Genomic DNA, 25520 nt, shown 5'->3' with positions numbered 1-25520 from the left:
TTTCACATGGAAACAAGGAATAATATGGAATCTGTGTTTAAAGCACCAAAATCTGCCCTAAAATGTAGCATAACATGCAGATAATTGTGCTTGTCCTGGTAATTTCTATGTCCTTTTCCCTTTTAATTTCAGCAGATTTGGCCTGCCAAAATTCAACAGAGACTGTGGACTACATCACACATGATAATTGCTGGGTGTGGCAAGTTCACACACATTCTGAGCCATGCACAATCTAATTCTAATTGAGGTGAAAGATTATTGCATTACACTCTTTTACCATCATGCCAATTTATATTGAGTGTATTGCAATTGCTCAGAGCTGTGCATTAGCCATATGTAACACATTACAGAATCTACAGTATAAAAGAACATTGCCAGTATATAAGACACCACCAAGCTTAAAGTTGAGGGCAGACTCAGTAGGGGCTACAGGAGTCAGTACTTACCAGAGATTCTAGCTTTACAACTCAAATTCTTGCACAAACATTCCATCTGCCCAATTCTTTTGCTACTCTATATACATATGAATGGTACATAAGTTATAGCAGTGGTGTACAACATAGGTCCAAGAGGGTAGGATCCATGCCAGACCTATACTAAAGACCAACGGTCCATAGCTTTACTATTGCAATCGCAGTTTTATTGCTCCAGCTAGACTGTTCAAACAATTTTATCAGTTTTCTTCCCATCATTTCGTCCAGCGCATTTTTCCATGAATTCAACATTCCTCCAACGGTGCAACCTATCATGCCCACTACTTTTAGGACGATGTAAAGCATTTTTATACCTGATTAAAGTACTACCATGTTAATATGTATTACTGCACATTAAAGTGGATCTCAAATGTACTGCCATCTTGTACTTCTGTGTTGTACAATGCACGTTTAGCTCGATTGCTCAATTAAGCATAGCCTTGTTTTGAATGTTGCATGGTAACTGCAGATGTGGTGAAGTCAACTTCCAACCTACTCCACTGTATCTTTGTTCCAAGGTCTCCAACATTCGAGAAAGGCTAAGCATCTGCTCGTTGACAACTATCTTGAGTTAGATAGTGAACCACATGTTCTACTCTCTGCATGCTGCATTATAGAAAATACACAAAAAGGCTATAGAGGGAAGAAGAGCCTCCCTCTTGTAGCTATTAATGACGTCCAACTATTTTGTATTGTTTTGCCTCTTTTGCTTCAACCAGGAGAGGAAGTCTACAAAGATTGCAGGAATTTAAAAAAAAAAAAAAGGAGAGCCGAATGGCGCTTCTATTCTGTATGCCCCTTGGTATGCTGGTTTTTAATTCTGTTCATCTCTCATGTGATAATTCCTTTTCATTTTGATTCCAAATAAGCCATTTAATTATTAATCCAAAAACATAACATGCAAAAAGCCAATACAAGTTTTCCTCTTCCAAAAAAGAGTGACCTCCAAGACTAAACTCAATAGTGGAGGAATTCACAGACCAGGGCAAATGAGCTGCAGGGGGTGACACACATATTGGATTATGCTATTTCATCGTAATATTCTAACCTTGCAATCTACCTTCAATAGTTCTTCATGACTGCTCAACTGTTCATCCTCGTTACACCCTGAATGCCGTACCTCAAAATGGAGGACCTTGTTTGCAACAGTATCTGGCGTCTGTGAGAACTGTCATAATTTCTACAAAGATTTTGAGGTTGCCCCAGAGTTTCCAAGACCTCAAGAAACTGGCCTGTACCCCACCTGGCAAAGGCATTATTTGAAGGAAAATAATCAAAAAGAGAATGGCATTGGTTACTCCAGCTGATAAACTAATTAACAGCTTACAACTGTACTCTTTACGGGCTAAAAGCAGGTATTCTATGAATACATACACCATATCCCAATTTTCCGAGGCTCTAAGCAAGAGCAACAAAGTACCACATAGTAGGAAAAGGATTATACTTGAACATGTTCATGAACATACAACAGAGGATCAAGTGTACTCCATGATTATGGAGTATGTTTTAAACACTGTGGGTTAATTCCCCAAATTATCTGGCAAGCAACACTCTATTTGTTGGCCAAAGCCCAGCCTGGAAACAGTGGAAATGGGCATCTTCAAGTCTGGCACAATCATTGGTTCTCTGATGGCCATCTTATAGACTTGAATGCTTATGTTGCTGCAACTGGCACCATGTCTTCAGCAGTAATAGTGGAAAGAAGATACACACCATGTGCAGTGCAGGGCAAATCCATGCCTTTGTCATGAGTGGCCGGGCTGCGAGTAGGAGTCCAATGTGTATGCTTTGTTATGCCGATTTGTAGAGTGCACAACCACCCAGGAGGGTATCCTGGTGCCGAGCAGATATGAGTTTACCCAAACCTTAGAAGCCTCCTCCATGTTTACCCAAAGAACCAGGACATGGTATTTTGGAGCCAGGTTTCAAGTAAACTTTACAGTTACTTTTCGAAGGTTCAAAGAAGGTAAGTGGCATCTCAATTTTTTCAAGAAAGAATAAAAAGTCATGCAGCGAGCATAGCTGCCACGTTTCCCATGTCCAAGCAAGATGTGCTGGTCCAGTCCAGGTTTTTCTTTTAATTCTGGGACTTGTAGTACTGTTTTATAATGTGTTTAACAAGACTACTAGTCCCAGAATCCATAGAAAAAACCTGGACTAGTGCAGTTCATCATGCATGGACCTGGGTAACTTGACAGGGCTGAGTAAGTGAACAATAAAGGACAACGAGGATGGTTAAAGTGTGAACACTCTTTCGGGAGTCACCTTTAAAGTGTTAGTTGTTATTTACTTGAGGCTGGTTACTAGGAAAGCTAAACATTAAGCAACTTTGATGCAGCATCAGTTACATGAATGGTGTGGTGTCATTTAATAACTATGGGGGTCATTACGACGCCGGCGATAACGTGGGGGGTAAGTACCGCCAACAGGATGACGGCACTTACCGCCACATTATGGCATTGGTGGGTTGGCTGAAGCCAACCTGCCAATATACCACTCCGACCCACCTCCAGCCCGGCGGCCGCCATTGTGCCGCCTGCAGGATTATGACCCCGCCTACCGCCATGGTTTTGTGGCATTCGTAATGCTGCGAAAACCATGGCGGTAGGCCACATCAGTGACAGGGAATCCCTTCCCTGTCACTGATAGGGGTCTCCCCCTACCTCTCCAGTTACCCCCCACACCTCTCCATACCCCCACCCCCCAAAATCCACGCATTCACACATACATACACGTATGCATACATCCAAACAGATACATCCGCACACACTTCCAAACATACACGCAGACACGCATTCACATTTCACAACATACACACACTCACACATCTGTCCATGTACACGCTCATTCAACACTCAACACACATCCGCATTCATGCACACACATACATTCACACACCCACACACACAACACCCACCCCCTCCCCAATTGGAGACCCAACATACCTAGATCCAGGGTGGGCGCTGCTACCGCCAGCAGCGCCCGCCAGCAGAACACCGACAGGCTGTGTTATTTGTCATAATACGGCTGGCGGCGGTCTACTCGCGTGGCAATGCTGGTGGTAGCAGCGCCACCTTACCGCCATCCTCCAGTATGGCCACAGCCAGATGTCCGCCATTCTTGTGGCGGAAATCGGGCTGTGGTCATATTATGGCAGACGGCTGGTAGCAGCGGCGACAGTCTTTTGGCTCAAAGACTGTGCCACAGTAAAATCTTCCGAAATCCACTGGCAAGTATCATTAAAACATTCAAACAGAATTGTGTGCCAGATTCACCAAAATTAGTGACAATCACTATGTCTAGATGACAAGTACTTGTGAGAACACTAGCCTATTACTGATTTGGAAGTAATCAGACTCTTGCTGAAATAAGTGATATACAGCCAAATCCAAGAGAACTTGGGTAGTTGCAATTGACTGAACCATGTTCAGTTTGCTTCAGACCAGGACATTGCAAATAAATTCATCTATTAAATCTTTGTGATCCATTTGTTACTTTACAGGTCAAGCCTACTCCTGATTTAATTGCCAGTGTTCAATATGGGTGATCGCCCCATGTTGAAATGACCAAGGTGTGAAACCACAACTTTAAAAGACCTAGAACTGTTTAAATTCTCTTTGGTTGTGTGCAAGAAAGAGGGTTATTACTTGGAAAGGATGTGAATATTTCACAAGTTACACATCTGCAAGCTCACTTCTGCTGGGAACAAAATACCTTTGCAGCTCTTGACTTTCTGAAGGTAGTAAGGCAGAGAACTCTAAGGCTTTCTCAGGTGTTGTAAACACCCTTGTATTAAGACTGCTGGATTAAGGGTGGTAGCACCTCTGATTGTAAGCGACTGAGTCACTCCCACAAAAGTTGGAAGCTTTCGGCCCAACCCTTCCGGCTCTCTAGCAGCACTTCATCCAAACCATGAATAACAAAGGTGATTTCTGGCAGCCTAGTGCATTGACTCTGAAATCCTCTCAGGGATTTGCGAAGCAACAAGTCTTGCCTTTTTTCTCATTAGAAATGAGTCTTCTACACACACACATGCAAAATGAAGATACAGGAGAGTTTTCAATATATTTATTGAAAAGACTGCAATCTACTGTAAAATACATGAGCTGCAATGATTAGGATAATGACAAGAAACAAAATCAGGATTGTGAAAACAAGAGATGTGAATATGAACAATCCTAACATTTTGCAATAAACATGGATACACAAACTCTTCCCGAAAGTGTATTGTCCACCCTAAAGAGAGCAAGGTATGATAAACCTCATCTGCCCAAATCATGGCCATGAGAAGCTCCCCAGCCCCTGTTACCTTGCAACAAGGTCGGCCTCCAGTACCCAAATCAAGCAATGTAGAGAGGCAAAGGCTGAGGTCTGCAGCAAAATGACGCGCAGTGTAGATGAAAGATCCTGGGTGGAACCTCCTCTAATGACCTTGGTCTCACACAGAGTGTAAAGATCCTGGGTGGAACCCCCTCTAATGACCTAGGTCTCACAGAGTGTTTATATAAGGCCCATGTTATTGTTCATGCAGACATCCTGACGTGGATATGTACCTAAGTGTTAGATTGTGTGTGCAAACCTGAATTGCCAATACCATAACAAAAATGCCTCATATGCTCATATTCTGTGAAACAGAGAAATAAGACAATTCAATACGTACATTACTGACAATGAAGCTTTCATGGAATGGGAACTGATTATAAACATTTCTTATAAAATGCAGGAATTGCAAGTACTTATTGAGATGAATAAAAGATGAATAATAAAACAGAGCATGTTTATCCTGGTAAAAGGGCACAGGCTTGCAAGCCGAGCCTAAGCAAAACTCCTATACCCGAGTAAACAAAAAATTGATCCACAACACAGGGGAGGTAGAGTGGGTTAGTGATGCAGCCCTCAGGAACCCAAAAAACAACATGCATTCATTGTCCAGCCAATGGTTTTACTTAATAAATAGTAAAATAAAAAATGTACACCACACTACCCAATACTATGCGTCACTTAGCAAATATGTATATGATAACAGGTCGAGTTGTGTATGGTGACAGCCTCTAACAGTGTACAACCCAGCAAACCTTAAACCCATTGTCACCTTCCACACCACCCTACCCCCCATCAATTCTGCTAAATATAATATAATAGGGTGCAGTTAGTAACAGGCTGGCCAGCTAATTTGTCAGGGTGTCACCATACAATAAACACAGAAAAATATAACTGAAAAAACAATATTTATATTGACCACTGTTAATAAGGCATTTCTCATTTAACTAGCTGTTTTAACTAGCTTGCAAGCAGTCTCAGACCCCAACATCAAGAGTTCCTGCACTTCAGAGGCCTTAGACTAAAAGCTCCAGATCCAGGAATGCTTGCAATTTTAAAAAGAGCCTATCCAGGCCTTTCGTTGACACCTCAGGGGGCTTAGGGTGGCACTCTCAAGTTAGAAAAGGGGCTCTAGAGGTGTGGGGAGGGTGGTGCTGTTGTTCTCCTGTAAGACCCTTTAACACAAAAAAATCTTTCCTGGTGGTACCATTGCACTCTTTTGAGCACCACCAGGCAAATTTACAAATTTTCAGTTCTTACAAGTGCTTATGTGCGAGTTTTTGGTGACATCAAGACATCTTCTTGGGGACAATCTACTGCTATCTTTACTGTGGAGCTTTTACTTGTTTTTAAAAACAATGGCCCCTTGGGCAGCCTCCTCTTCAGTCATAAAAACAGGTGGGCAATCCGACATGGACATCACGTTACTGCAAAGTGGAGGGTCGCATTGGAATTCTACAGTCCTAGTGGTCACTGACAGTTCCCAGCACAGCTGACACAGCATCTGTGTGTAGGCACAGGAGTCAAGTCCTCTTCTGCTTCCCACCCACCTGAACTCAGTACAGGCAGGAGCAGGAAACAGGCCAGTCAATATGGGTGGGAGACTTTGTGCTTGGTGTTTCCTTCCACCCTGGACATGGACACAGGGAGTGGGAGTGGCATGCTACACTGCTCCTGGTGCTCTAGCCCTACCGGGAGCCACCATTGCACAGAGGTCTGTGGCACTTGATGCTCCTGTCCTTCTTAGATCTCAAAGCACTGGGGTCGAGTGTGAATTGGGAGTGAAACACCACTCAGTATTTGATGCTTCTGTCTGCCATCGGGGCACTGGGAGACCTGGGGACAAATTAAACCAAAAGGGGAATGGGCTGCCATTCGTGGGCCATATGCAATGTTCTCCCCAGGGTATTAGTCCTCTAGGGGAGTTTTTGAATTTTTAAAGGGGCATGCCACACACCCCCGAGCAATGGTCGGATGTCTGGGGTTGGGGCTACACTTTCCCAGCCTACCCTGGGAATCCAGGAGGCATTTTCCTAGGCCTGGTGACCAATGGGGCTCACTGGGTTGGCCCAGAATGAGGGGCCACCAAAAAAGAAAATGTTTCCACCGCCTGGGCTGCTTTTCATGACCTTGGGCTCATTTTTCTCCTGGTGGCGCACTCCATTCACAAAACGTGTATCTTTTTGGCCTCCTGGTTTTTTAGACATTGTGGTTATAGCAGCTTTTCTGTACAGCTCTCCCACCAATGGGGAGGAGCATATGGTCTTCCCTCCTGCCCTTTAGCTCCTGGTTAGGTACCTTTTTCTGGGCTTTCCCCGGTCCAGTGTTTCCTCCAGCAGCAACCCACAGCCACTAAAGCAGAATACCTTCCCTCAGAACACTCTTGTGCCTCATGGTCTCTTGCAGGGCAACTGTGTGTCAGCAGGAGCCAGGGGCCCCCTTTTGATGGGGTTACTTGACCTAAAGGCCTGGTCTATAGAAGTTCCAGGGAACCCTTCCTTCCATGGCTCCCAAGCAAGCGCACCCCTCTACTGTCCTCGAGAGGGTGTAGGAGGGCCAGCCCTGGAGAGGGGGATTCACAGCGTTCCTTTCAATTCAAGCCCAGGGTCTACCTCACTCCAAATGGGTATTGTCTTCTTCAAGCTCCTATAAAAAAAACCATGTGAGCTTGAAATTAGTAAAGGGTGCTGTGAGAATGAAATTAGGCTAGTGAGGGGAGAGGAAATGGGCCTATTTAGAGAAGGGATTTCTGAAACAAGAGTAGAGAGCTTCTAATCTGTGGAGGGCTGAGGCGAGAAAGTCAGAAGCTGTGGTTCTGAGTGGGAATGGTTGGGGATGTGAAGAGGTATCAATGGAGTCCCAACTCTGAACACTAAAGGTGCAGTGAGTAAGTGGAGGTGGCCTTTTGCGTAAGCAGGAGAAGATGAGAGAGACAATTATGTGGAGAGTAGTTGTAATGGGGTATAGAGGATCTGAAAGGGAGGCGGGTGCTTAGAGAAGAGTTCTGTGAGGAGGTCTGAGGGTCCTGACTTAGGATCATGACATGCTCCATTTTTTCGAAAGTAAAAATGCTCCTTTTCCGAAGTGATCCTCCCACCCCCCCCTCCCTAGTAACTGCTGAGAGGTGGGGAAGGCTGACTCATTAGAGCCACACTGCTTTTATTGTTAACATCCACGCCATTCAGTCTTCTTGCACACAGTCAGCAGCAAGCTTCCCTTGCACACAACAAATGTGAACCAGAAGGGAATCAGCTTTACACTCATCCAATGTGCACACAGTTCATGTACAAAATGGACATTAACAAAGTAAGCTTCTCCCCACAACTACAGAACAGGTAATGCATGTGCATTAGCACTACAAGCTTCTTTTGTACAAACAGAGAGTCATCTCCAGTAAAGGTCTGATTAAGTTAGGCAGAATACCATGCAGAGTTGCCCAGTGGCTGAAATTACCTTTATTGGCTGGTATCTCTGCATATTAGTTCACCCATTAAAAGTTGACCCTTCAAAATGAACAAAGAATTAAGGGTCCCTATTCTGGGGAGTTTAACAGTCTTAATAACCACCTCCTCTCAGGCTAGGAGGTAGGTAAAGGAAAAGAGAAAAATAGGTTTAGCAGCAGTGAGCTGTGCATGCTATCCCCTTAACAAAAAGTAACTTGGGGATAGGGTTATGAGAATACATTTTGTTTTTACCAACCAGAATTTCTGAACAATAACAATTGGGTCCATAATTCCTGCAAACTGGGAGGTAGAACAGTGTGCCATTCATGACGAAGTGGAGCACTATCCCACCAGGGGCTATCGCTCTGCCTGATTGGTAATCAGGCTCTTAAGAGTTGTAGGGTAGTATCTGAGAGGGGCACTATTGCTTACCATTGGTATTCCAAGGCTGAACATACTACTTAACGACAATTGGATAACCAAGTTATTCTCATTGTAGACTTGAATCTCAAAGAGTAGTGATAGAGGTGATTGATAGTTGGGTAAAGTGTCCCTTATGCTTGTCTGCTCATCAACTGTGTGCAGAGTAATAATCAGGTGCAAATGTGAAATCACAATGTTATATTGTATTGTAGTGTGATGTATTATAGCGTTTAAATAGTGTTTCATGCCTAGTCAAGTACTTTTAAAATGCGCTGTGAAGCACAATACAAAACAGGGGAAAAATCTGAGTGATAACAATTTGAACAAGGGTTTATACATATGACCTGTGTGTCTGTTGTGTTGCACAATTTTACAGCAGAGACATTAATGCATGCTCAAAATAGGCAATTGCCCAGGGCAAGAGAGTGTGGCCCAATAAAATAACAACAGTAATGACGGATAGTGTGACATGATTAAAAATGTTTGGTGACAAAAAGAAAACTAAAATGGTTAAAATTCAATAAATAAGTTTACGTACAGCTCAGGTTGTTTGCTTGCAAAGATGGTTACACCTTAAAAAGGTAAAGTGCCATCTTAGTCTTCCACCGTTGATGCAAGCATCACTACTGAGATATACTATAGCACCCATTATTTGAACTCTTAAAGGCTATTTCGTTTTTGCTCTATGTTGAATAGCCTTTAAATTATAACAAAGTTGAAGCTAAAACAACCAGACAAAAATGTTCAGCATATATAAAGTCAAACATAATGCAAGTTAGTTTTTGTACCACTACCAAAGTACATCAAGTCCCTCAGACAATCCTTTTAGAGAATGCATATATCAAATGTAACTTGCTGCACAAATCTAATGTTGACTTTGGACCATTCAAGCATCATACTTATGAGATGAGTAACATGGCAGCGGATTACCTGCTAACAGTCCTGTACTGTTTATACTTGTCTTGCACTGTCAAATTGAGATATTTTGTCATGTAGAGGCCTCCCAGCCTTTTAGGACTACTGGTTTCTGGTACCTGCTCCCATGATTTCTCACAAACAACAGTGCCCCCTTTAGGTGTTAATATATGCTCCATGTTCGTGGGCCTGAGTTCACAGAGATTCGCAAATCCACTCCTTGATGATTTCATCAAAAGGCAAACTGGACCTATCTGTCCCTTTATTAACATATGCACTTCCCTCTCTTTGCACAAACATCTATTTTACCTGACTGAACACTACAATAACTGTTTTCTTTATAGCTCAGTTGTGTTTGACGGTGTGTTTTATGTAGTGTATGTGACTCTAGTTTTTCACTTCTTTACTAACTGTGTATATTAGGTGCCTATTATTTAGGGGTCTTAAGGAGAAGATCATGGGGGGGACGTTCATTCATACACAGGAGCTCTCTGGTGAACAACCCCCGGGAAAAGCTAAGAAAGGTGTAAAGAGAAAGATCAAGAAAAAAACGGAAGACAGGTCAAAATGCAAAAAAAATCTCAATAATATGTGCACCTTCAGTGCACCTCTAGGGATGAAGCAACGCCGAGTTCCCTGGGCTGAAGAAAAGAAGAAAAGAGAAGTGGCGGTCTGTCTTTGAAGTTAGAGTATGAGGAGGAATGCAGCTTTCCCTTCATTCTTTTACCGCTTCTGAATTTATAATGTATACTTCATTGTTGTTTGGCACCACGAGGGCTTCGATTAAAATTACTTTATATATATTCAAAGTTTCCTGGACAAGGGGACTAAAAATACGTTTTGTTTTTGCACGGGTACCAAAATTAGTTAAGATATCTCTGATTCTAGACATTGTGGCATTCTGCTTGTCCCAGGCGTAATAATGGCTCATCCTTCATATGTTATGCAAATTTGTGGTGCCATTCTGGCTACCTACAGAAAACTGGTGGCCTATTATACGCTCTCGACACAATTGTGTTCATCTGTTGCATAATGGCTGTCCTGGCACAGCGATGCCGATTCTTGGCTCATCGTCGTCACTCTTGACTTCAGTCTGACCCGGATATGGTGGTGAAAAAACCTACTATGTAGAGGAAATGTCTATTATTGGATGATGTTGATAAATGGGCATGAAAGCCAAAGTCGGGCCCTTTGTCACAGATGTACAAATAATTGCTGACTGTGACACGCTGGTATTTATGGAATCAAAAACATATTTACTAAAAAAGGAAAATCTGATATTTTGGCATTATAATATTCAATGAATAAAATACGTTTACGTTAAGGGGAATTATGCATTTTTTTTCCAAAATGAAAAGTTTCACTTTCGTGGTATTCTATCTTCTAAACTGACAAGCTAGTGTTTGAGCCAACATCATAGCAATTTAAAAATAAAAAGTAAAGCTGAAATTTGAAGTATCTGAAGTGAGGAGTTCAGGAAGGCTACCCCCGATGTTTGCATCAGGCGACACCTCGTGATATGGCTACTATTTAATGAACTGTGAGAGGGCATTTCATCATCTATCATAAAAATTTCAACTGAAGCCCAATTAAGCAAAATGTGTGTAACATATCTGCTGTCTAGCTCTTCTGACTGCGGCCTCTTGGTGTGAGATTTGTGCATTTGGGGGAAAATGGACACCTCCAACCCTCCTCGCCTATCCCTAATTCTGTATGTGTCTCCACTGAGTGATGATACTCATCAAGGTTTATCACAAAAAGTAAAAGATAGGCAGAGGCCTGAGTACAGTAAATCTTGTAGATGAAAAGGTGTAGTATAGTGTGAATTTTGAGCATTAAGGTTCCAGAAGCTCTAAACTCCCATTAGGCCAGTCACAGCTCCCCAGCTGCTCCACGGCCCTCCTGCCTGCTGCTGACAGGTCTGCCTGCATTTCTGAGCCTGATTGTGCCAGCGCTGCCCGCATTCCTGAGGCTAATTGTGACAGCTCCACCGCATTCCTCAGCCTGATTGTGACAGCTCCATCCACATTCCTGAGCCTTACTGTGTCTGCTGATGACCCTACCAATGCCTCCTTCGCACCACTGCCACTCCTGCCTTCCCGCCTTCCAACATATCCCCTTCCACCTCCAAGGACATATAATGGAGGACCAGTGTGGTTGTGCCGCAAACTTGCAGAAGGTGCGCCAAAGGCAAGCCCGTCTGTGTCTGTCCGTACCAGGAATGCACCTAGTACCGGGACCCCTGGTCCTCCCACTACCTACCACTATACTACCAAGGAACTCCAGGCCCTGAACGTAAGACACCCTATCAACAACTGCTTCGCAGCCTCCCCACACTCAACCAAAGGACCTTTCACCTGCTGACACTGCCATTCCTCTTGCAACGCGGGGCCACTTGTGCACACCAACGCCCGCACTGTACCCACACAGAAGACTACACACAACCAAGCATCACTCCAGTGCATTCTGCTAAACACCCACTCCTTATGCAAACACGCCACAGAAATCTAGGACACCATCAACACCTAGGACACAGTCATTGTTTTCATCAAGGAAACAAGGCTAACACCCTCCTCAAACCCTGACATCATCACGTCCACCCCTGACAGCTATGAAATGATACATCAAGACTGCACCAAAAACATGGCAGGGGCATTGCTATCATCTTCAAGGAAACCACCCAATGCACCATCACCGATGACGACCCATTGCCCCTCATGGAGCACCTCAACTTCAGACTCCAGACTGATGCCAACACCACAATGTGAGGTACCCTGCAATACAGACCCCCGGGATCATGCCCAGCCTTCTGTGACATCATCGCCAACCTCATCCCCCCCCTCGACATCGACTCCATCCACCACATCCTACTCTGTGATCTCAATTTCTACCTTAATGACCCCAACGACATCCAACCCCACTTACCTCACAGAGAACCTCAGCGATTTCAGCCTCACCCAATTGCTTACCAAAACCATGCACAAAGCCGGACACACACTGGATGCCATCTTCACTTCTAGTGACGGAATCAATTTAACTCACATGACTGAACTCACCTGGATCAAACATGTCATTGTCTACTGTACCATCTCCAATTCCCAGCACACTACCTCCAAGCACCTCACCACCCCCCGCCGAAGCTGGGGCAAGGTAACCGAGACCCTATGGACACAAGCCTTAGGCACCGCAGAATCCGAGCCTATGGCAGACCTCGACTTCAACCAGGCTGTCCAAAACCTCATCACCTGGATCACTAAATCGGCCAACAGAGTCGCCCTGCTGAAACCAGCTAAAACCAACAACACCTCCAAGCCAGCAAAATGGTACACTCTGGAGCTCAGAAACTCCAAATGCGACTCTCACTGACATGTGAAACAATGGTGTGTGACCAAGGACCTCTCTGACAGAGCTGCATACAAGGTAGCCCTCAAAAATTACCAACACCACATCAAGGCAGCAAGAAGAGCAGCAGTCACTGCCCTCATCAACACCACAGTCAACCACACAAAAGAACTCTGTAGAATTATCAAGTAATTCTCTAACCCGATGGCCACAGAGACCTCCATCCACCCATCCCAGGAACTCTGTGACACCTTCTCAGACTACTTCCACAGCAAAATCACCACCATATACAACAATTTCAACCCTCAACCCTCCACCTCCAGTCTAGACAACATCTCTCAAGCAGAGAACACCCCACCACACAATAACATCCTGGTCCTTGATTACCACACAGACCACCGCAGCTATCATGTCATCTATCCACCCAGGGGCACCCACGACCCCTGCCCCAACTGGCTTTTCAATCTCAGAGGCAACACTATTAGCATAGAACTAACCTGCATCCTCAACACTTCCATCTCCACGGCAACCTTCCAGGATGAATGGAAGCATGCAGAGGTCAGACCCATCCTAAAGAAACTCTCTGCGACCTAAAAAACTACAGACCGATCTCCGTACTCCTCTTCCCATCCAAAGAGCTCTAGAAAGCCACCAATCAACAGCTCACCGACTACCTCGAATGAAACCACCTTCTCAACACCTCACAATCAGAATTCCGAGACAACCAAAGCACGGAGACTTCACTGATCACCATCACGGATGACATCAGGACCCTCCTCGACTGAGGAGAGTTGGCAGTTCTGATCCTTAACCTTTCTGCAACGTTCGATACTGTCTCCCACACACTCTCCTCAACAGACTCCAAAACATAGGGATTCAACAAAACACCTTTAAATGGGTTGCTTCTTTCCTATCAGGCCACACGTAAAGTATCCGAATTCTTCCCCTCACTTCTACACCCAAGAACATCACCTGTGGCGTACCTCAAGGATCCTCCTTCATCCCAACCCTGTTCAACATCCACATGATCCTTGCAGACATTGTCAGATCCTACGCCCTCAATATAGTCTCCTACGCCGATGACACTCAAATAATCCTCTCATTCACTGAAGACCCCCACAACACCACAACGCCAAATTCCGCAATGCCATGACCAATGTAGCAACATGGATTAAAAACAGCCACCTCAAATTAAACACCGACAAAACAGAATTCCTGATCTTCAGGAAGAATACCTCCATATCGTACCACAGCTCGTGGCCAACAGAACTTGGACCAATGCCTTATCCATCAGACCACGCATGAAACCTTGGCATCATCCTCGACTGCCATGAATCGACAAGTAAACTCAGTCGCCTCTTCCTGCTTCTATATCCTCCGTATGTTCTGCTAAATCTTCAAATGGATCTCAACCAACACCGGTAAGACAGTCATCCATGCCCTGGTCATCAGTCGCCTCAACTATGGCAACGCTCTCTCCGCCGAAGTGCCCTCCCAGCTAATAAAGACTCCAGACTCTACAGAACATCGCAGCCAGACTCATCCTCAACCACCACAGGCCCTCAAACATCACCCCACACTTCAGGAACCTCCACTGGCTCCCGGTTCAGAAGAGATGTCAATTCAAAATCCTCACATTCACATACAAGGCTCTCCACTACTTAGGACTGTCCTACATCAACCATCAACTGAGCTTCTATGTCCCAGCAAAACGACTAAGCTCCACCTCACTAAACCTCACACATCCATCGCAGCTGCAGCGAATGCCGCTCCTTCGTTTACACAGCAGCCTAGTCCTAGAACAGCCTACGCCTCCACCTCCGAACAGCTCCCTCCCTGGCAGGCTTCAAAAGGAGACTCAAGATGTGGCTTTTCGACAGAGACATGGCACCCTCAGTGCCCAGATGCCCTTAGAGGTGATAGTGCTGCACTTTACAAATGCTATGATTGATAAACAACCTCAAATCAGCCCCACTTATAGATTTAGTACTGCTTTATTTTGCATCATTGTCCTGTATGGACAGGAATTTACCCTAATGAATCATAATCCTGAAAGCATTCTGCTTTTTCTTTATGCAACTTCAGATTATAGTAGTAATACTACTACTACTACTAATAATAATAAAAAAAATAATGGAAATAATAACAGAAATAATACTAGCAATAAAATTACTATTACTACTAATATTAATAATAACAATCAGTTTAATTGTACTTCACTACGCTACTATTATTATACACATATCAAACTGGCAACCTTTACAAACCCTGGAAAGCGATTAAGAACACCGACTTGCCCTTTTCAGAGACGATTTTCATACTGCAAGAAAAGCAACAGCTGTAAACCAAGTCATACATATAGAAGAAAGAACACGCACACTGAGTGAGCCACAGGCACAGGAGAAAGGAGGTCAGGAAGGGGAAGTGACACCAACTGCACTTTCACCAGGAGATTGAAATCTGCAGCACACTGATTCTGGTGTCCACGATTGGGGGTTTTGCTTCAAAGTGGGGTGCTTGAATAGCATGCACTTCTGTTTCTCTTGTGACTCTGCCATTCTTGCCCCATGCAGTGTTCCTGCCCTCAGACCCTAGCAGTCCACTTACTTTCCGCCTTGTTGCGTAGTGGTGTCACAGCAGCTGCTGCTACAGGGCTTCTCTTGTCCCCCGGGGGATTACCCACTTGCCACCTGCATGCTCGCTTTGGCCAGCTAGGGCCACAAAAGTGTGCTTTGGCTCCTGTAATCTGCCCTCTATTTGCAGCTAGTCCCACATGGGCAGCTCTCTTAGCGCCCTGTTTATTTGGGGGTTCCAGGAGATTGTCAGGTTAATCACTGTAGCAAGGTGAAGGTATTATATGGTATGACTAGGTAGTCTTACCTTGAAATACCAACACAATACCCAATAGTGGACCTAATTCACTCTCAGCAAACCCTAGCTCAGTCCTGGTAGTGTGGCAAAGACCAGTCAGGCTACTTAGAGGAGCATGTGTAAAGCATTTCACATTACCAACATGGATGATAAGTAAATGGCATGACAACACAAATATGACACCAATTTAGAAAAACAGATTAGATTTTAATCTGTATTTAGACTCCAAAACAAACTTTGTAGCTTTGTACAACCGGAGTTGTGAATTTTTAAGTCTTTGGAAAATATAGTACTTTGCAGATTTAAAGGGTTTCCATTGAAGTCAATGGGGAAAATAGCAGTGTACACTCGGACACTTGTAGGGTGAGTTCCGACTAGCACACAGGAACTTTACAGTTCTGTGGGGACGTAGACCAAGATTCAACAGTCAGACTTGTTTTATCTTGTCCAGGGGGTCCGATTGCAGAGGTGACTTGACTGTCCTTGGTGCTGTATGGTACAAAGTGGCTTGTGCGTTTTACACTCCGTTGAAAAACTGGACTTTGGGCTGGACTCATGCTCTACCTTTCAGATATAGAGGTCTTTGGGGGGCAAGGACCAGGAATCGATGCTTGGATCTTCACCACTTTGTCCGGTGGCTCCGGGTGCAGAGGTAGCTCCTAGCTGTCAATCACGAGGCTGGTCGTGCCAAAGCTGCTTTGCTGCTCCAGTCAAAGTCACGTCCTTCAGGCTGCAGTCCTACAGTAGAAGGGCCTCTAGCGACGTCGGTCTCTAAGCTGGGAGGGTACCCTGGAGTCGGTGAACATTGTGTGGCTGTCAGTTTTCGTACAGGCAACAGGAGGTCAGACTCTTGTCTGTGTTGGTAGTGACTCGGGTGAGCCTGCCAAAACAGTATAGGACAGGGTGACTTGGTGGCCATTCTCCAAGTGTGCCACCTGGGTATCTGCTTTTTCATCCTAAACATGAACATCATGTTCAGGGTTAAAAAGCATAGTGTTTGATACCAAACATGACAGGATTCTGCCAGGCCATTGCAGAGCTGGACATATGAACAGTGGTCAAATGCCAGCCCATTTTATCTAATGGACCGCCAGTTACTCGGGCTGGCATCCCATTTTAGATGCCAGCACGGGGGCATATGTGCTCTTACACATATGGCCTCACTCACAGGACAGTGCACCCTGCCCCCTGAGCTCGAGGGGGCATGCCTTAGGGGGGACTGACCTGTCCATGGTCAGTAACAGGGACTCTGCCAGCACCTGGTGTGGGCAGAGTCTCACTCGAGCAGCAGGCTGCTTGTGCAGGCTGACATGGCAACTCTGCAGTCTCGCTTTTACTTGGGGTTCTCAGGGGGGCACAATCAGTTTACCACCCTTGCTCTGGGTACCATTTACTGGGGACTTAAAGGAGTGTTAATTGCCCAATAGGCCTATGCAATTTGACATATACTTTAAGGGAAAGAGCATTAGTACTGGGACCTGGATAGGTGGCCTTAGTACACTAACTGATCAAAAGCCACAGCATCTGATAGCAAAAAGTGTGGGGTGATCATCCAAAAAGGGGCACTTTACAACATTAACTGACTACTATTAAGGGCCATGCTGATAGCCCATCAGGTTTCAAGTTTCAAGTTTAGCCCAACTGAGAAGAGGAGTTCATGAGTCCTGGTTAACAGTATTTATTGGCGGTGCACCAGTTTAAAGTGTTTAGAGCTGACGTAGCAGACAGCACTAGATGTTCTGGTGAGATTGTTGGGGAATATTATAGAGCAATGGGGTAGTTAGCAATGGTGGCACACTGTTTCTTTTTTTAACAGCAAACTGGCCTGCTTTGAGGCTTTTTATGCCTGCCTCTCACTGGATTTAAAGCATGCCTGTTTTTTGGTGTTACAAAAGCAGTGTTCTCTATCTCCATTTATGTATCTTTGCTGAGATGGTAAACCTTTTAATTTCAACAAAGCAATTACTAAACATATTAGTGGTACGCATGTATGTTTAAGCTTTCGGGGCCATAAATGAAACCTTATTTAGGGTACAATCTACAGAGTACTGAAAGAAAAGAAGCTTTTGTAATCATATCATCATTCATGATTATCTAAATCAGTGGTGTCCAAGGTAGGCCCAGGAGGGCCAAATCCATGCCAGATTTTAGGCATAATCGCTATGTAAATGAGTTTCACTTGGATTCATTGTATGCAATTCCCACTCCCAGTGAAAGTAATGCTACAGTGCAGCAATAGCAGTTCCACCCTTTTAAATATAAGGGCTTTCCAGGACCTGCTCCTTTCAAGCACTAAGAATAAAATGGTTTATCAAAAACTTGTAGTTCATATTAGCCAGAGTAGAAAGGCGAAGCCGATAAGTGAGTGTGAACTCTCCTTTGGAAAGTTTATCAGACACTGGGGAATGCAAAAGTCCTTTTAGTTGTCTGTTAGGACATTGCATTACCAATGAATAGAGGCTTTTGCTGTAGCAAATGCTGGTTTTCCCTCGAGGTTGTGGGACACTGTTACTATAGTGCTGAAATGTTGTTTACATGAGTGAAAGGAATTATGTAATGCTGCAATGTCCGCTAATTTATATTGAGAGACTGTTTTTGAAAACTGTCCTTCCCCCCCTCACCACTCCTCCCATGTTTGGAAACATCGATTTTTTTACAGGAAAGCTACTTTATGAAGCTCAGGATACCTGCCTACCTGCTAAGAGCTTTGCATCAGGCTCTTTTAATGTAAATAAGTGGAATTTAACTTGCTTATATTAGTAGGTTTTGGGAGAGGGTTGCTTGTTCATCTCGCATTTTTAGGTCTGGCGTAAACCAACACCTTTTGGTTTGATTAAAATTCTATATGCAATTTATTTATTTATAGATGCTTTAAGCCAGCTCTCTTCATTCATTGGTTTGCTGATGTGTCACTTGCATTTTCTTTCTGCTTGCTATAGAGCAAAGAAAAGGGAAGTGAGTCAACCCACTTCAGCCACTGGCTGCTAACAGCATGCTGCCCTTTCATATGGAGCAAATAAACAAACAAAATAGTTACTTTCAGTGCCAGGGACTCCTAAGAGAATGCATGCTTTCTGAGACCCAAAAATATTTTTGCTATCAGCCAATGTCTTTTTTTGTGATATTGTCGCAGGCCCAGCAGCTTACTCAACAAAGTTTTACAATAACCATGAAAGTAAAAACAAGCACTGACGAAGCTAAAAGTTTGCCAACTAATACTAGACTTATTGGCTTTGTCAATGCTTGTTGACATGTGCAGAGTTTCAGCCATTGTGTTGAGTGTACTGTATTATAAGTTGCTTTGGGTGGGCCTCCTACAGCCATTGGTTTCTTTTTGTTTGGTACCTTTAGCATTGTCTTGAGACGTTGTCAGTAACATCTTGGATCACTACACAGGAACATTTCAGCCCCATAGTTTTTCTACTGACTATTTGGGAGTCACCTACTGCATCCACTGGAATGCAGGAGCGACTATTTTGTGTTTTAAATAATTTGGGTAGTAACCTGGTAGTAATGGGGACTGAGAGCTGACAAACGTATCTGAAAATGGATGCTCCGGAAAAAAAGCAATTTTTTTCTGTAACATCAATTTTTCGGACATTTTTGTTCTTTGTAAATGTAAATGTAAATTAGCACTTGTATAGCGCACTACTCACCCGTTAGGGTCTCAAGGCGCTGTACTCATACCGCTATGGAACCCCTCCTGGCTTTTCCCTGTGAGGCGCCCACTCCTGAGCACCCCCAGGGTGAAGCCAGGCATCCAAGCGCTGTTGGGGCCGTTGTGGAGATTAAGCAAGCTATTGCCCAGAGTTGCAGAGTGGGACCCATGAATTAGATTAGGCACCGAGGCGAGAATTATCTGGTCAAGGGGAATTGAGCCCAAGACCTGCCGAAGCGGGACTTGAACCCTGGTCTTGAGCCAGATCTCTGCTTCAGGGTCTGCCGCTCTAACCATTGAGCCAAACTTCTCCACTTGAGCCACACTTCTTTAGCACAATAGGTTTGGCATTTGTATGACATTTGAATGTATGAGCTGCACGCCCTACAAATGTCAAACCTATTGGTTTTGCCAAAGCGTGTTTTTTTACTCACTAGCTTGCTAACGTTGTGTATCATTCTCACTACAGGTGGAAATAGTCACCAGCTGAATGGGACCTACTATGAAAGGAATAGTCCTACCGCTTCCTGCTTTATCAATTTTAACACAATTTACCACTGCAAAGTAGCAGGTCCATTTAGTACTAAAATGTGGAGCTGCCAATTTTCAATATTCTTAAATTGATCTTGATGAGAAGATGCCATGTTAGAGGATAGCACCCCCTACCGCTATCTCTGTCAGAAGCATTTCTAACTAGGATGTGCACATAATTACACAGAAAAGAACATCAGGCATACAAAGGATTGTGTGGACATATTTAGTGTCAATGGAGGTATCTGTTGGCAGGTGATTGGGACACATATAATAAATGATACAATTTACGTGCATAACAAATGTACTGTTACTATTGTGTCATGTTTCATAGAAACGTAGTGGATCTTGGGGGGTCACCTACTATGCTGGAACTGATTTCAGGAGAGTAGAACTGCTATTGTGGTTCTATGAAGTAATTTCATGCAGTGGGGAACAGAAAGAAGGTGGTGCAGTCCCATCGGGAGATGAATTCTCAGCAAGTGTGGGTGAGAGGGAGTAGGACATAAATGGTAAGAATATGGGCGTGCTTTATTCAAATATCAAACACAGTGCTGGTCGTGTTCAAAACACAGCCATGTGCTTACTTGTTTTTCGTCACTGTTTTTTCCTAATAAGAGGTGATTATGAGATTTGCCCACAAATTCCATTCTGTACATTTCCTCCCTTAAAGGCATCTTGTTCTGGCAGAACAGGAAGTCACCTTTTAAATCATTTAGGGTTGAAAGGATTTATAGGTGCAAGGGAGAAACCGACCACACTCCCTTAGTAACTGTATATTAACTATAAAATATTTTTACCAAAAAAACTGTTGCTCTAAGAACTATACATTATGTTCCAATTTGGCTCACTTTTGTGGCCCTATTCTGGGTATTATCATCAACTTACACTTACAATAGTTTATTTGAATGTGATACTATTACAGGGATTAAAATAACACTTTGGGCCCCCTTGTCATCAATGGAGCATCTCAGGGTAATGGAGTCATCATAAGATTTGGATGATGGACCATACCACGTGTGATTACTCCAACTGGCCATCAGGGCCAGCCTTTATCATGGGTGAGCTGGGCCCAGGCCACTAATATTCTGAGGGGCGCACAGAGCTGTGCGCATTAAGGTTACAACAGCGCCCTTCTCATCTAGCTCCAGCCTTGTCTTTGTCCCTGCCTGTTCGCTTCCATCTGATTTTCCAGTTTAAAGCGGTTTTAGTCATTCATACCGCGGGTGATGTTTTTAACACCCCTTTGCTCCCCTTCCTTGCCCTCCCTTCACCCTCTCACCCCTGCTGACACACATTAAAACAAAACCATCACCTGCGTGATGCAGCTACAGTATCATGATTTAAGTGAGCTGGGGAAGGTCTGGGACTGTTTGTGTTCATGAGCCAGTCGATGCTCATCCAGGTACTGACCAGTGAATACAAAAGGGACCCTTTGCTGCCTCATTTAATTCACTACCATCAGCAAGGGCCACAAACCTCTCTCCCCCCACGCTCAGGGCGCTATCTTAGCAAAGGCCGGCTCTGCTGGCCATATCTACCAGGGTCAGTCCGTTCGGAGTATCACCAAGATCTGCAATATCCCAGGCGCACCCGATGGTCATGCAGTACATCCGATTGCTAGTTGGAACCCTTAGTTATCATTCTTACACAGGGACACACTCATATGCCACCAACAGCCTGATAGGGTGCTGCTCAGTGATCTACTTTTGCCATGTTCCCTACGACATTATCTACCCAGAACACTACTGTGCCCAAATGGCCTGGAACAGGGAAAACATCTTCTGTCCTATTTGTTTGGATGGATGATTGTGGAAAAGAGATGCTATATCACAGAAGAGAAGTTGGCACTCACATCTCTGGAAAAGAAACGCTTTTCTATGGTCATGGCAAGGAGAAATGCTCATATGGTTTATGCTAAGAGTGCCACTGGCTAGGTTGGGGAGAAGAGAGGACGACACGGTCCAAAAGGCCCAGGGGATCCGCCTGGAGGTTTTGATACACTGGCTAAACAAGAATTTGCCTGATGGGGCTAGTAACTAGTCCCGCCCTCCCACTTATGCAGGAGGTTGGTGTGGGGTTTGGCAGGATGTGTCTGATTTTCCTCTATTGACCTGGTGGGGCAAGACTTTCTATACTTCGCGAACATTGTAAGTTTAGGCTACCATAAAGTCTTCACGGTTTTTAATCTCTTCCCTAGGAGACCTAAATGTTAATCCATTTATTTTCAGGTCAACAAAAATCCTTTTACCCCCTTTTGCTTTTTCCAGCAACCTACAAGACAAAGACAGATGCGTGGTTTAAATCAGGATGCTGAAGTAGACAAATTGTAAATGGGAGAATACAATTACATACAAATTGGAACGACCACTGGATGACTACACATTATTCAAAGTTAAAGTCTAATCTGCAATTAAAAATCTCTCTTTAATTTGTCCTTATTCACGTGTGCCGAGCCAACGACGTATTCTCAATACCATCACGTCTTTGAGGCTCTAGAAATTAAGAATTCCAGCATGTATTGTTCGGTTCCAAACCAACAAAATATTATTTAGGATTACAATTGTTACCGTGATCAAAGATGAATGCAGCACCCACGTGTACTTTCCTTCTCAAATGCAGAGGTTCACTGCCAGGATGTCAAATCGTTGATTGTTCCGAGGGCTCGGTTGGCAAAAGAAAGACTGCCAGTGCCCGAAGCTCTGCTTAGGAGCCCTCGGCCAGTCCAACTAAACGCCAGCTTGCCGAATATCGAGGCTGGAAGTCTTAAACCCAGCACATGCCTCTCCACTACCAGACACTCCCTGCCTCTTGATCTCAGTCTTGTATGTTTCTGCTGTCTCCTTTTGAGATGTCTTGCTCCCTCTGTCTGATCTTTGTGATCGGAAAATATCAGTTGTGGTAAATGCCGTTCCCAAAAAATAAGTGGTGGTGCCCCCCAACGGCTGCCACCGGCTCTAATTAAGCACTATTCCAGCAAATGTAATGCTTCTGTTTCAAATCATTTGACCGAAGACAGAGCTTCAGTGCCATTATGGTTCTTTGTCTTAATTCATGTCATCCTTTCAAATTAGAGACTGCCGGAGGACCCTCAAACGCCACAACACTTAAATGAAAGTTGGTTTGCTGTTGGTAGAGCAAAGGCCCTAATGAAGGCTGCCGCATCCTCATATTTCAGCCAAGACACCGACAGTGAAGTAGCAGAAAAGCGAAAGGTCAGTAGCCAAGCACCGTAGTCATTCCCTGGAGAGTCTTCGGTACACCACTGAATGTGTTACCTTTATTTAATCATATAATCATGCAATTAAATATAACCAATGCTCCCTTTATTGGCACTAGAGGGGATACTGCATTCGGATAACGTGCAGTTGCCTAGCAAGCAGAGTCAAGCAGGCAAATTATTGGGCTTAACCTAATATGGCTGAGGAACAAATCGCATTACATATGCGTTTTAGTTTCAGCATCTAGGATTAGACAAAGCTAATAGGTTTTGCATAGGTTTTGCTATTTTAATTAGTATTGTTGAATGAGGTTCGAATCCATGTGATTGCATATTTAAACCTGACTCAATAGTCCACAAACCCACTAGAATTCTTCTGTCCTCTGCTAAAGCCCCTATTGTGCACACCCGAGTCTAAGAACTGTGGGCCTAATTACGAGTAGGTTGGTGTATTCCAACATGTCCGTAAACCCTTTTACGCACAGGTCAGAATTTCGAGTTAGGAGGTATTTAACACATCCGATAATTACTGCATGCGTTACATACCTCAATCTTCATTAAATGAACCTAGTAGTACCATTATTTATCAGATGTGATAAACACCATCTATACTCGTAATTAGGGCCAAAGTCTCTTTTCCACATCTGTGCCACGCATGTCCCCAAACAATAGAATGCCACCATTCGCTTTCCTGATCTAGAACCATCACAGGGTAATTTCACCCCATTTTGGACAGCCATTTCTGCACTAGTAAAGCCATGGTATTACTCTTTTGTGTACCCCACATCCATTTAACGCCTAGAGGGGTCGCTTTATATACATTTTGCTACGCAAATGTTACTACTCGCTCTTCACTCATTAATCAGCAACATTCCTTATGAGCTTTTCATTTTCTTTTCTCTGAAACTGCCTCTAATATTTCTTTGTTCATTTTTCATGTATGAGGGATTTTAATTTATTCCAGGGATTTTTGGAGAAGCCACAAGTGGCGATGAAGTATTTTAAAAACTATAGTTGCAGTAACTTCGCAGTTAAGTAGGCCCATTAGAGCAATAAACACCGACTGAATACATGACTTAACTACTGTGGGTATTGATGGTTCCTCCTTCAAATAATGTGCTGCGTGTATTGAGGACATTCCCATGAGGAACCGTGTCTGCGTGGGAAGCTTAACCACAGATACATTTGTCTGTAGGGCCATCAGTTCCAATACAATATTGTCTTCTTCTTTTCTTCTCTCTTCTCCCATCCCCTCTCTTCCCCCGTCTTCTGCCTTCTTCCATATTATGTCTTCTGACGACTTCTGAATATTTGTAAGACAGTTACAGAGAAAAAAAAGACAAAGCCGAAACCAATTGGCTTTGAAAATGTTTGCTTAATTTTGACATCGATGTGTTAGGGCAGAACAAGTTTGGAAGCAACAGTCCTACTTTAGTTCCTGATGCTTTGTATTTTTTTATTTTAGCAATTTATATAGCATGAAGTCGGCTCAAGGACATTTCAGAGTTTTACATGTACACTATTTTAAAGGCACAGGGGCATTAAGTGAGTGATTTGTCCAGAAACACCAGGATGTTGAGCTATGGCAGGGACTCGGACCTTGTTCCCCAGTTCCATAATAAGCAGCTTTTGCTGTTAGACAGCATCCCCTCCCCAGTGCCTTAATTGCAACACACACCAAGCACTTTCTCGCGTCTCCACAGCAACTGCAAATGACCGTTCTTGCATCAGAGAGCATCAGACAAACGACCACACCAGCTACTAAGTAAGTTTTATTGAAGTGGAGGAGGGAAATTAAATATTTGATTTTTAAATTTCCAAAAGTTTATCTGAACATCTCTTTTTCACACATACAGTATCCCATATTCTGGGACTCTGGAAACCCCATTAACACACATTGCCTCACTTCTTGGGGTATTTACCAACTGAAATCATACATTTAGTTCTCACACAAGACCTGCTGCTTAAAGTGTACAAGGGAGATGTGAGGATGTGTGATGTGAAAGACACTTAGCCAACTCTCCTAGTGTGTCTTTAAACAGCAAATCCCTGTCCGTTCAGATTCAGTGTCAGATCACATCAAAACAATCTTCTGCTATAAGCAACATGTTTAAGGACGATTGATTTCTTTCCTCAGATTTATGACATTTATAGCAATACAAAGAAATGTGACTTTGCATTGATTACAAAGAAACACAACTGCACAGATGCATTTATTCATAAATGCTTAGGGATTACGTTTGAATCAGGTGATCAAAGTGTTCAGCAAACAGAGCTGCCTCTTACAAGGAGCACAACAAATCCTCAACGAAATTTTATCACAA

The 25520-nt window shown here is 43.8% G+C and overlaps 1 protein-coding gene across 1 annotated transcript in view; it reads right to left on the bottom strand.

Annotated features, from left to right (window-relative positions):
• LOC138249943 (amine oxidase [flavin-containing] B-like) overlaps positions 1–25520 on the bottom strand; it is a 321621-nt gene that overhangs the window by 201115 nt on the left and 94986 nt on the right. The window lies entirely within an intron of this gene.

The sequence above is a fragment of the Pleurodeles waltl genome, chromosome 8, assembly GCF_031143425.1.
Source record: "Pleurodeles waltl isolate 20211129_DDA chromosome 8, aPleWal1.hap1.20221129, whole genome shotgun sequence".
NCBI lineage: Eukaryota > Metazoa > Chordata > Amphibia > Caudata > Salamandridae > Pleurodeles > Pleurodeles waltl.
This window is presented reverse-complemented; position numbering and strand designations above follow the sequence as displayed.